Source organism: Haliotis rufescens, unplaced genomic scaffold (assembly GCF_023055435.1).
Source record: "Haliotis rufescens isolate VD_foot unplaced genomic scaffold, xgHalRufe1.0.p SCAF_286, whole genome shotgun sequence".
NCBI lineage: Eukaryota > Metazoa > Mollusca > Gastropoda > Lepetellida > Haliotidae > Haliotis > Haliotis rufescens.
In genome coordinates, this window is record NW_025963986.1 from 35,595 (window position 1) to 42,014 (window position 6,420).

Genomic DNA, 6,420 nt, shown 5'->3' on the forward strand with positions numbered 1-6,420 from the left:
CAGTGCGGTTTTCGTAGGGAGCCTTCAGTACAGATCAAGAGACATATGCAGGCTGTGATTGGATGATATTGTGTAAGATTTTTATGTCTTTTAAATGCACATCCATCCAGTAATTAAAACTGCCCATATTTTTCAATATTTGGTGCTGACTTTTTGAACAAGATGACTTGTGCTTTATGTGAGCACAGATATTTTCAAGCAGGTGATATTTGGTGCGGAACTGGGGTTGGTGTGTTCAGCTTCCTGTACTCGGAAAAGGAGCTGGGTAAACTAGCCAAAATTTGTGTTTTTATTGCAGCTTTAAGGCCAGACTGTGCACATATGTAAATGTTATGGCTGTTGAATGCCTAGTTGTTTTTTAAAAAGCTATAACGTTACTATAGAAGTCTATGGGAAAACATTTGGTTGTGTGTAACCTGTAGGGTAAGTGCATATTTCAGCATTTCCTAATTTATATGTTTTTCTGTATATCTATTGCCATGGAGACCTTTTGGGATAATTGTAGAGGCAAATTTGAACGCAAAATGGGTGAAGCGAGTGGGAAATGGGGTTGTAAGGAATGGTTGGGCTGCCGTGATAAGCAGGGCTATGGTCGTTGCTTCTTTTTGTGGCCGTCAAAGGCGCGGACAGAGGAGAGAGCTCACAGAATAGCCCTCTGCATTGTGCATAAATGCCTTCCAGATGGTTTTAGCAACACTGACAACTTTGGCAACAAAGTTGAAGTGAGCCATCTCTGTCATAACGCCTCTTGTGTGAATGTTGAGCATTTGAAAGTAGAGTCCCATGAAATTAACATGGAGAGACTTCACTGTCGACAACAGGGCTTGTGCACCAAAAGTCATAAACCCTACTGTTTGGTGTAAGTTATGTATCTGATCATTATATCTTTCTGTTTGGGGCAATTTTTAAGATGGATTATCCTATTTTGGGTGTAAATTTCTCAAATATGCATTTCTTTTCAATAACATGTCTTTCGAATAATGAACTTTTCTACAATGATGGAGTTTGAATAGTTCTAACTTTTTCCTTGCACGGCGGTCCTTACTTTTCTGTGATTTCTTGTATGTTTTAGCTTTAAGTACTTTATTATGACTTTTGCTTATCTCATCATCTATTTTTCCTTTTGCAGTGACAGCACAGCCAAGCCCTAATCGAAGATTGCGAATTGACTTTACCGGACTCTGGCAGTTGACGCTATGAACAGCACTGTGAGCTCTACCTTGGAAGTTACGAGCAAAGGTGGTATCGCGAGGTAATGACCGGCGCAATGCCTTGTTTGTTGCCTCACACTTTTGACTATTGAGGTTGAATTGCGTCTTTTCGATCATGTTCGGGCCGAGACGAAAATCAGTGCATTTTCTCAAATTTTGAAAGTTAGTTTCATTGTTTCCAATTTTGAAGTTTTTATCTAAATATTTACTTTGCAATAACCAATTTTTCTTCTCCCCCTTGCAAACAAATGACTGCCTTCTACATTTTCTGTGATCACCCATGTAACAGTTTGCAATAGCATCAGAAGTACATGAAAGAGATGTCTTCAACTTTGTCAGGTTACCTGCATGACTTGAGTAAGCAGCTGAGAACTCAGCTGCACATCTGGATGCACAGTCTAAAGAAAATGTATTTGCCAAACTTTGTTTGTCTTTTTTGGTTCTAGCAGGCATCATATCCACAACAAATTTAGAATTTTTAATAAACTTTCTATGGCTGGCCGAGAGATGCCGTGTATCGAGAAAAGTTTGTGGGGAAACATCCATATCACCTGCTTCATACATTTCAGAGAGAGCTGTGTGAGCTGCACTGTCAGCATCTGTTGTCAAAAATTCTACCTCAATTTGATCTTTCTTTAAGTCCCTGAAACACTCTGCAGCTAACTGTTTTTCATTACCAATTGATTCTGACATGTGCAAATCAGATGTGCAGTCTGGGTTGTTGACACAAGAAATGTTGTCAACTAAACTGTGCTTTGAACAGAGCTTTGATTTTGTGTTTAAAGCCAAAATTTGATGATCACTAGTTTGGTTCTCAGTGGCCACATAGGTTACCTGAGTGGCTGGCTGAAAAGGGGTTTTCCCAACACCTGAACAAAGTGGATTGTTGTACATTGCATCAGTTGATAAACTAATGTTATTTAAATTTGTTCCCCTGTATTTATTTATTTCCCTTATTTCCACCCTCCTGGCTCTCATATCCTTTGTGTTCTGAGATTTTATATTATCACAAACTCTGTTCGCAGCTTTCTGCATCCCTGAATGGGATGGTGGAGGTATATCGGCACTCATGCACAGGACACGGAAACTCTCACTTCCAATGGGACATTTTGAGAGGCCTATCTGAAGTCCAGTATTGGCAGTGGAAGATCGACGTCCCCTTCTCATTCCACTACCCTCTACCTCCTTGTACAGTTTATGGTACTCTGACAGGTATGTACAGTCAGTGCATTTAAGTCTCTCTATCCAGTTAAGTCCCCACTGCTGTTCATTGTCTATGTCCATGACAATGTCCCCCTTACACATAGGCGAAGTCTTGGCGTGCTGGCGGAATGCCTCATTGTACAGTTTGTCAGTCTCTCCAACATGCAACAGGTGGTAAACATCAGCAGCAGTCCTGCAGATTAAAGAAAACCCATTGACTACTTTGAAAACTTCTAAATAAGCCTTTTAAGTATGTGATAGTGTTCGACATTTCTGAATTATCTCCCCTGGCAGATCAAATGCATATTCTATTTCTATCCCCCTCAAGCCCTTAATTAGGGTGTAACAACACTGTTTTTTATATGGTATTGAACAAACCACTCATATATGTATGAGAATTTGATCCCTTGCTGTACCTAATAACTGAAAACTGTCCATTATATTAAACTTTTATTAAGTGATCTCGTTAAAGGACAAATACTTGAACTTGGTAAGTTTATCCACCCATATCATTTAGCAGTGAGCATCTTGTATTCCCTACAAGTATTTCAAAGTCTAGGCCAAAGGAATAAATAGTTTAAAGTGTTATTACCTTTCACTTTTTGTTTTCAGGGTACTCTTATCCTCCTCAGGGGTGTTTTCCTTCCTTGGCCTTAATAGACGGTACGGTTCACTTGTCAGTGTTTGAACTTGCTGGACACCAGCCACCCCTACACTGCACACTTTCTTGTGGAGCTCAGTTGTCAACCTGACAGTTTTTGGCACTTTAAAGTTGCTTTGCTTTTCACTGGTGAATTTTTTGCCTGAATTCCAAGCTTTATGTCCCATTCTAAAAGATGTTATCGAATTCCTTCGATGTCTCCCCATGTTTCAAGAGTAGGTTCAAGATGTTGACACTATGAATTTTTCTTTGGAATGAAAGCATCAACATTGGTTCTTGACCTCCCATAGTTAAAATACCAAATATGGACCTGTCATTTATATATTGGCCTATGTAAACAAGGCAGGGGTACCAGTTCCAGCAAGCTCACTGAGTCCAGCTTCTTTTATGACTTAAGCTTATTAGTGTCACAACCAAATTCCATGTTATGTACCAGACTTTGCTATCCTCAGTTGTTATCAGCAAAGGTCAGCAAACAACTTACCATTAATAAATTAAAAATATGAAAGCCTAATTTGCTTTGAATTTCCAAGTATTGTCTATCATACGGGGTCGAAAAGATACTTTTGGGGGGATATGTTCGAAGCAGCGTCTGGCAACCATGGAATTGACCTGTGAACCCATCCTTGTGTGAAACAAGAATAAACAATAAAGGCCTGTGTACTGTCATAGAAAGTTCTTTATTAAAACAGAAGTTCATTTTGTAATCAGTTGACAAAATCTAAATAATTTAACCCTCACAGCTCTTTTGGTACATCAGATATGTGTATATGGGTGTCATATAGACCTGTCAGATAGGAAAAAGTATTGAACTTGAAACAATTTCCATTTGTTTCCAAGAAGCTACATCTATTTACAATGAATACATCACAAATTTGACAAGTGCAGTTTTAGACAGTTGTGTCTACAGGTTCTACTACACTAAATCAGAACTGGTTGTGACAGTGCGGTTTTCGTAGGGAGCCTTCAGTACAGATCAAGAGACATATGCAGGCTGTGATTGGATGATATTGTGTAAGATTTTTATGTCTTTTAAATGCACATCCATCCAGTAATTAAAACTGCCCATATTTTTCAATATTTGGTGCTGACTTTTTGAACAAGATGACTTGTGCTTTATGTGAGCACAGATATTTTCAAGCAGGTGATATTTGGTGCGGAACTGGGGTTGGTGTGTTCAGCTTCCTGTACTCGGAAAAGGAGCTGGGTAAACTAGCCAAAATTTGTGTTTTTATTGCAGCTTTAAGGCCAGACTGTGCACATATGTAAATGTTATGGCTGTTGAATGCCTAGTTGTTTTTTAAAAAGCTATAACGTTACTATAGAAGTCTATGGGAAAACATTTGGTTGTGTGTAACCTGTAGGGTAAGTGCATATTTCAGCATTTCCTAATTTATATGTTTTTCTGTATATCTATTGCCATGGAGACCTTTTGGGATAATTGTAGAGGCAAATTTGAACGCAAAATGGGTGAAGCGAGTGGGAAATGGGGTTGTAAGGAATGGTTGGGCTGCCGTGATAAGCAGGGCTATGGTCGTTGCTTCTTTTTGTGGCCGTCAAAGGCGCGGACAGAGGAGAGAGCTCACAGAATAGCCCTCTGCATTGTGCATAAATGCCTTCCAGATGGTTTTAGCAACACTGACAACTTTGGCAACAAAGTTGAAGTGAGCCATCTCTGTCATAACGCCTCTTGTGTGAATGTTGAGCATTTGAAAGTAGAGTCCCATGAAATTAACATGGAGAGACTTCACTGTCGACAACAGGGCTTGTGCACCAAAAGTCATAAACCCTACTGTTTGGTGTAAGTTATGTATCTGATCATTATATCTTTCTGTTTGGGGCAATTTTTAAGATGGATTATCCTATTTTGGGTGTAAATTTCTCAAATATGCATTTCTTTTCAATAACATGTCTTTCGAATAATGAACTTTTCTACAATGATGGAGTTTGAATAGTTCTAACTTTTTCCTTGCACGGCGGTCCTTACTTTTCTGTGATTTCTTGTATGTTTTAGCTTTAAGTACTTTATTATGACTTTTGCTTATCTCATCATCTATTTTTCCTTTTGCAGTGACAGCACAGCCAAGCCCTAATCGAAGATTGCGAATTGACTTTACCGGACTCTGGCAGTTGACGCTATGAACAGCACTGTGAGCTCTACCTTGGAAGTTACGAGCAAAGGTGGTATCGCGAGGTAATGACCGGCGCAATGCCTTGTTTGTTGCCTCACACTTTTGACTATTGAGGTTGAATTGCGTCTTTTCGATCATGTTCGGGCCGAGACGAAAATCAGTGCATTTTCTCAAATTTTGAAAGTTAGTTTCATTGTTTCCAATTTTGAAGTTTTTATCTAAATATTTACTTTGCAATAACCAATTTTTCTTCTCCCCCTTGCAAACAAATGACTGCCTTCTACATTTTCTGTGATCACCCATGTAACAGTTTGCAATAGCATCAGAAGTACATGAAAGAGATGTCTTCAACTTTGTCAGGTTACCTGCATGACTTGAGTAAGCAGCTGAGAACTCAGCTGCACATCTGGATGCACAGTCTAAAGAAAATGTATTTGCCAAACTTTGTTTGTCTTTTTTGGTTCTAGCAGGCATCATATCCACAACAAATTTAGAATTTTTAATAAACTTTCTATGGCTGGCCGAGAGATGCCGTGTATCGAGAAAAGTTTGTGGGGAAACATCCATATCACCTGCTTCATACATTTCAGAGAGAGCTGTGTGAGCTGCACTGTCAGCATCTGTTGTCAAAAATTCTACCTCAATTTGATCTTTCTTTAAGTCCCTGAAACACTCTGCAGCTAACTGTTTTTCATTACCAATTGATTCTGACATGTGCAAATCAGATGTGCAGTCTGGGTTGTTGACACAAGAAATGTTGTCAACTAAACTGTGCTTTGAACAGAGCTTTGATTTTGTGTTTAAAGCCAAAATTTGATGATCACTAGTTTGGTTCTCAGTGGCCACATAGGTTACCTGAGTGGCTGGCTGAAAAGGGGTTTTCCCAACACCTGAACAAAGTGGATTGTTGTACATTGCATCAGTTGATAAACTAATGTTATTTAAATTTGTTCCCCTGTATTTATTTATTTCCCTTATTTCCACCCTCCTGGCTCTCATATCCTTTGTGTTCTGAGATTTTATATTATCACAAACTCTGTTCGCAGCTTTCTGCATCCCTGAATGGGATGGTGGAGGTATATCGGCACTCATGCACAGGACACGGAAACTCTCACTTCCAATGGGACATTTTGAGAGGCCTATCTGAAGTCCAGTATTGGCAGTGGAAGATCGACGTCCCCTTCTCATTCCACTACCCTCTACCTCCTTGTAC

At 39.3% G+C, this 6,420-nt stretch overlaps 2 long non-coding RNA genes across 2 annotated transcripts; both read left to right on the forward strand.

Moving 5' to 3' along the window:
* Positions 1 to 364: 364 nt before the first annotated feature.
* Positions 365 to 2,299, forward strand: LOC125384186. Its single transcript, XR_007223043.1, has 3 exons — positions 365 to 423; positions 1,130 to 1,252; positions 2,237 to 2,299. It is a non-coding gene; the product is annotated as an uncharacterized LOC125384186 (long non-coding RNA).
* A 2,082-nt stretch (positions 2,300 to 4,381) lies between these two features.
* On the forward strand, positions 4,382 to 6,412 carry LOC125384180. Its single transcript, XR_007223037.1, has 3 exons — positions 4,382 to 4,440; positions 5,147 to 5,269; positions 6,254 to 6,412. It is a non-coding gene; the product is annotated as an uncharacterized LOC125384180 (long non-coding RNA).
* Positions 6,413 to 6,420: the final 8 nt, after the last annotated feature.